The sequence below is a fragment of the Panthera uncia genome, assembly GCF_023721935.1.
Source record: "Panthera uncia isolate 11264 chromosome D3 unlocalized genomic scaffold, Puncia_PCG_1.0 HiC_scaffold_8, whole genome shotgun sequence".
Classification (NCBI taxonomy): domain Eukaryota; kingdom Metazoa; phylum Chordata; class Mammalia; order Carnivora; family Felidae; genus Panthera; species Panthera uncia.
The window spans coordinates 36,509,632-36,516,737 of record NW_026057586.1 but is presented as its reverse complement, the minus strand read 5'-3'; positions in this window follow the sequence as shown (position 1 = coordinate 36,516,737).

The window sequence follows — 7,106 nt, the reverse complement described above, 5'->3', positions numbered from 1 at the left end:
CTAGCAACATATTTACAATAGCTAAAAGGTAGAAACAACTCAACTGTCCATCAATGGATAAATGGACTAACAAAATGCAGTATATACATATAATGAAGTAATATTCAGCCTTAAAAAGGAAGGAAATTCTGGCACGTGCTACAACAGGGATGATACTTGAAGACACACTAAGTGAAATAAGCTAGACTCAAAAGGACAAATTGTAGGATTTCACTTACATGGTATACGTAAATAGATAGAGACCAAAAAAAAAAAAAAAAAAAAAGTTGGACAGTGGTTACCAGGGGCTGGAGAGGAGAATGGAGAATTACTGTTTAAAAGTTACAGAGATGCAGTACAGGGTGATGAAAAAGCTCTGGAGATGGATGGTGGTAATGGTTGCACAACACATGAAGATAGGTGATGCTATTGAACTGTACCTTTAAAAATGGTTAAAATAGTAAATATTATGTTTACCAGAATTTTTTTAAAGGAAAAATTCTTTCTAGTTATCAGTAACATAGTGTTTATGATGACAGCTATGAAATTGTGGTACTTTGCTACCTCCTTTCTCATTATACTTTGTATACTTTAATGGGAAGTTCAAGCTCTGATGTTTTTGGACTTGTAGTTTCTCTCTTTTTGGTCTACATTAGTTCCTCCTTCTCTGCACAGTTCCCCTCCCCTCTTTTTTTTTGTTTTTACAAAAATATTTTGAGAGAGAGCATGTGTGTGTGCACACGAGTGGGGGAGTAGGGGAAGAGAGAGAGGAAAGAATCCCAAGCAGGCTCTGTGCTGACAGCCTGACGTGGGGCTTACGAACTGAACCTTAAAATCATGACCTAAGCCTAAATCAAGTCAGATGCTTAACGAACTGAGCCACCCAGGCACCCCTCTCCTGTTCTTTCTCAAGCCCTTGACTTCATAGGATGGGGACACCAAAAAGGAGCCAAGTTTTTAAAAAGGCAAAAGATTTATACAATTTGAAGAGAAACCAGAGTATATAAAGGAGACAAGTTTTTAAAAGACTTCCTGAATTCCAAAACATTTCTTGTACTCTTAATATGCTAAAATGTTTTCCTTTAATCCTGAAATATTAAACTTAAAAAAAAATTGTTTTAATGTTTATTTTTGAGAGAGAACGCGAGTAGGGGAGGGGCAGAGAGAGGGAGAATACAGGAGAATACAGAATACAGAATCTGAAGTAGGTTCTAGGCTCTGGGCTGTCAACACAGAGCCTGATGTCGGGCTCGACTTCACGAACCGTGAGATCATGACCTGAGCTCAAGTTGGATGCTTAACTGACTGAGCCACCCAGGTGCCCCCTGAATTATTTAATTTCTGATCCAGTTACGATTGTGTTTTTCTCTCTTTAACATAGATTACAGCAACAGGGTTTCTGATGAACAATGCCTACATTCCTAGGATCACCTTACCTGATGATATTATAAACAGAGTTAGCTATTTAGGATTCTTGTACCTAATGACTCTAAACCCATATCTTCCTATAATAACACTGAATGTAAATGGACTAAATGCTCTAACCAAAAGACATAGGGTATCAGAATGGATAAAAAAACAAGACCCATCTATTTGCTGTCTACAAGAGACTCATTTTAGACCTGAGGACACCTTCAGATTGAAAGTGAGGGGATGGAGAACTATCTATCATGCTACTGGAAGTCAAAAGAAAGCTGGAGTACCTGTACTTATATCAGACAAACTAGACTTTAAAGTAAAGGCTTTAGCAAGAGATGAAGAAGGCATTATATAATAATTACAGGGTCTATTCATCAGGAAGAGCTAACAATTATAAATGTCTATGTGCCGAATACGGGAGCTCCCAAATATATAAAACAATAACAAACATAAGCAACCTTATCGATAAGAATGTGGTAATTGCAGGGGACTTTAATATTCCACTTACAACAATGGACAGATCATCTAGACACAGGATCAATAAAGAAACAAGGGCCCTGAATGATACATTGGATCAGATGGACTTGACAGATGTATTTAGAACTCTGCATCTCAAAGCAACAGAATATACTTTCTTCTCCAGTGCACATGGAACATTCTCCAAGATAGATCACATACTGGGTCACAAAACAGCCCTTCATAAGTACAAAAGAACTGACATCATACCATGCACACTTTCAGACCATAATGCTATGAAACTTGAAATCAACCACAGGAAAAAGTCTGTAAAACCTTCAAAAGCATGGAGGTTAAAGAACACCCTACTAAAGAATGAGTGGGTCAACCAGGCAATTAGAGAAGAAATTAAAAAATATATGGAAACAAATGAAGATGAAAATACAACAATCTAAACACTTTGGGATGCAGCGAAGGCAATCCTGAGAGGAAAATACATTACAATCCAGGCCTATCTCAAGACACAAGAAAAATCCCAAATACAAAATCTAACAGCACACCTAAAGGAAATAGAAGCAGAACAGCAAAGACACCCCAAACCCAGCAGAAGATGAGAAATAATAAAGATCAGAGCAGAAATAAACAATATAGAATCTAAAAAAATTGTAGAGCAGATAAATGAAACCAAGAGTTGTTTTTTTGAAAAAATAAACAAAATTGATAAACCTCTAGCCAGGCTTCTCAAAAAGAAAAGGGAGATGACCCAAATAGATAAAATCATGAATGAAAATGGAATTATTACAACCAATCCCTCAGAAATACAAGCAATTATCAGGGAGTACTATGAAAGATTATATGCCAACAAACTGGACAACCTGGAAGAAATGGACAAATTCCTAAACACCCACACACTTCCAAAACTCAAACAGGAAGAAATAGAAAACTTGAACAGACCCATAACCAGCAAAGAAATTGAATCACTTATCAAAAATCTCCCAACAAATAGGAGTCCAGGACCAGATGGCTTTCCTGGGGGAATTCTATGAAACATTTAAAGCAGAGTTAATACCTATCCTTCTCAAGCTGTTCCAAAAAATAGAAAGGGAAGGAAAACTTCCAGACTCATTCTATGAAGCCAGCATTACTTTGATTCCTAAACCAGACAGAGATCCAGCAAAAAAGAGAACTATAGGCCAATATCCCTGATGAATATGGATGCAAAAATTCTCAATAAGATACTAGCAAATCAAATTCAACAGCATATAAAAAGAATTATTCACCATGATCAAGTGGGATTCATTCCTGGGCTGCAGGGCTGGTCCAACATTCACAAATCAATGTGATACATCACATTAATAAAAGAAAAGATAAGAACGATATGATCCTGTCAATCGATGCAGAAAAAGCATTTGACAAAATTGAGCATCCTTTCGTAATAAAAACCCTTGAGAAAGTCGGGATAGAAGGAACGTACTTAAACATCATAAAAGCCATCTATGAAAAACCCACAGCTAATATCATTCTCAATAGGGAAAAACTGAGAGCTTTCCCCCTGAGATCAGGAACAGGACAGGGATGTCCACTCTCACCGCTGTTGTTTAACACAGTGCTGGAAGTGCTAGCATCAGCAATCAGACAACAAAAGCAAATCAAAGGCATCAAAATCGGCAAAGATGAAGTCAAGCTTTCGCTTTTTGCAGATGACATGATATTAGACATGGAAAACCCGACAGACTCCACCAAAAATCTGCTAGAACTGGTACATGAATTCAGCAAAGTTGCAGGATACAAAATCAATGTACAGCAATCAGTTGCATTCTTATACACTAATAATGAGGCAACAGAAAGACAAATAAAGAAACTGATCCCATTCACAATTGCACCAAGAATCATAAAATACCTAGGAATAAACCTAACCAAAGATGTAAAAGATCTGTATGCTGAAAACTATAGAAAACTTATGAAGGAAATTGAAGAAGATATAAAGAAATGGAAAAACATTCTGTGCTCACGGATTGGAAGAATAAATATTGTTAAAATGTCAATACTACCCAAAACTATACATTCAATGCAATCCCAATCAAAATTGCACTAGCATTCTTCTCAAAGCTAGAACAAGCAATCCTAAAATTTGTATGGAACCACAAAAAACCCTGAATAGCCAAAGTAATTTTGAAGAAGAAGACCAAAGCGGGAGGCATCACAATCCCAGACTTTAGCCTCTACTACAAAGCTGTAATCATCAAGACAGCATGGTATTGGCACAAAAACAGACACATAGACCAATGGAATAGAGACTCCAGAATTGGACCCACAAAAGTATGGCCAACATAATCTTTGACAAAGCAGGAAAGAATATCCAATGGAAAAAAGACAGTCTCTTTAACAAATGGTGCTGGGAGAACTGGACAGCAACATGCATAAGATTGAAACTAGACCACTTTCTTACACCATTCACAAAAATAAACTCAAAATGGATAAAGGACCTGAATGTGAGACAGGAAACCATCAAAACCCTAGAGGAGAAAGCAGGAAAAAAACCTCCCTGACCTCAGCTGCAGCAATTTCTCACTTGACACATCCCCAAAGGCAAGGGAATTAAAAGCAAAAATGAACTATTGGGACCTCATTAAGATAAAAATCTTCTGCACTGCAAAGGAACAATCAACAAAACTAAAAGGCAACCAACGGAATGGGAAAAGATATTTGCAAATGACATATTGGACAAAGCGCTAGTATCCAAAATCTATAAAGAACTCTCCAAACTCCACACCTGAAAAACAAATAATCCAGTAAAGAAATGGACAGAAAACATGAATAGACACTTCTCTAAAGAAGACATCCAGGTGGCCAACAGGCACAGAAAAGATGCTCAATGTCTCTTATCAGGGAAATACAAATCAAAACCACACTCAGATACCATCTCACACCAGAGTGGCTAAAATGAACAAATCAGGAGACTATAGATGCTGGAGAGGATGTGGAGAAACGGCAACCCTCTTGCACTGTTGGTGGGAATGCAAACTGGTGCAGCTGCTCTGGAAAACCGTGTGGAGGTTCCTCAAAAAATTAAAAAATAGATCTACCCTATGACCCAGCAATAGTACTGCTAGAAATTTACCCAAGGGATACAGGAGTACTGATGCATAGGGGCACTTGTACCCCAATGTTTATAGCAGCACTCTCAACAATAGCCAAATTATGGAAAGAGCCTAAATGTCCATCAACTGATGAATGGATAAAGAAATTGTGGTTTATATACACAATGGAGTACTACGTGGCAATGAGAAAGAATGAAATATGGCCTTTTGTAGCAACATGGATGGAACTGGAGAGTGTTATGCTAAGTGAAATAAGTCATACAGAGAAAGATACCATATATTTTCACTCCTATGTGGGTCCTGAGAAACTTAACAGAAGACCATGGGGGAGGGGAAGGAAAAAAAGAAAAGGTTAGAGAGGGAGGGAGCCAAAACATAAGAGACTCTTAAAAACTGAAAACAAACAGAGTTGATGGGGTGTGGGAAGGAGAGGAGAGTGGGCGATGGGTATTGAGGAGGGCACATGTTGGGATGAGCGCTGGGTGCTGTATGGAAGCCAATTTGACAATAAATTTCATATTAAAAAAAAAAAAGGATTCTTGTACCTATATCCATTTTTTTCTTTCTCTACACAATCCTATAGTTTTGTGAGGGCCTGAGATTTTATCCAATTTAGGAGCTGCAAGCAAGCCTGAGATATTTCAGGGATAATGGCTGAAGACATGAGACTTCCGGGACACAAAGGATTTGACTGCTCACAGCACAGCAAGCATTTGCATCGGTACTTCTTGACCCCAGATCCTACAGTAGCAAAGTGAAAGGTCTCCAGTGGATGTTGTACATGGTATAAATCTGTGTAGCAGCTGAACCTGGGGAATTCACCTCATATACAAGCCTGATCTTTGTCTCTGACCTCATCCTTCAATGTTGTTCACTGAGAAATGACCCAAGCAAAGAGTGGTCAGGGTCCTCCATTCTTGACCTAGCTAGCAAGAATGTAGAGAGTCTTAGGGTACCAGGTAGACTGCCTTTCCCAGCACGGTTTTATTTCAAGCTTACACTACCCTCAATTAACATGGTGAACATTCTTTTTTTCTAATCCCAGAAGCTATTTAAATAAATAACCTAGGGATTTATGTGCTGCTTGAAGTTTTGGGAAAATTCACAGCAAACAATGCCTTGTCTGGGAGGAGGAAGGCGGGAGTTTTGACAGGATTATTTTAACAGTAATTGACTTTCTATTTTTTTCTTGAGTGGCCATTTTCCAGAAAATTAATCCATAAAGTTTTCAAGTATACATGATCTACTCTATGCATTTTTCATTCAAGGTATTACTTGTGCCTTTTTCTATCAGTCTTTTAAGTTTTCCCTACCCTTCCCCCACTCCCTGCCTGATCAGCTTGTTTCATATTCTACAGCTCCTACATTTTTTTTTTTTTAACATTTATTCATTATTGAGAGACAGAGGGAGATAGAGCATGAGCATGGGAGAGGCAGAGAGAGGGGAGACAGAATCCAAAGCAGGCTCTATGAGCTGTCAGCACACAGCCCGGCGTGGGGCTCAAACTCACAAACCGTGAGATCATTGCCTGAGCTCAAGTTGGACACTCAACCGACTGAGCCACCCAGGCGCCCCCCTACATTTTCTTCTCATCTCCATTCTCCCCCATATGGAGCCATGGAAACTACTTAAATCTTCCACATATCTACTAAGGAGTTTAACCTGGAGTAGGAATTATTTCCAGTTCATTGTTTTGTGGGCTGGTCCTGCACACCTTCCACCTTCAGAGTCTATGAAGTCTGTGTTCCCCAAACTCAAGGAACATTTTCAGCTCTTCCAGAACTTCCTCATCTTGCAGTGATTTAGTAGTAGCAGTAAGGTAGGTCTGTGGGCAGAAGTCTCAAGCACAGTAATCATTGAACTAGAGGAGACACCTCATGTCATGCTTTGAGGCACCCTAAATCCAAGTCATTCTCTGGTTACCCATATCCATCCCTGTCACTTGGTTTGGGGAATAGAAATGATAGCCCAATTGACTCTCAGTAGGCCATCGGGTTTTGTCCAATTTTCTTCTGATTCTCTAGAACGTAGGGTATCAATGCTTCTCGGGCTTAAGGCCCTGGTTGTTATAAAAGAAAAACTAGGGGCAGCTTGGAACAGATTGTGGATCATTGTCTTTGTGGAAAAGATTTTCAAACGGAGTTAAGGCC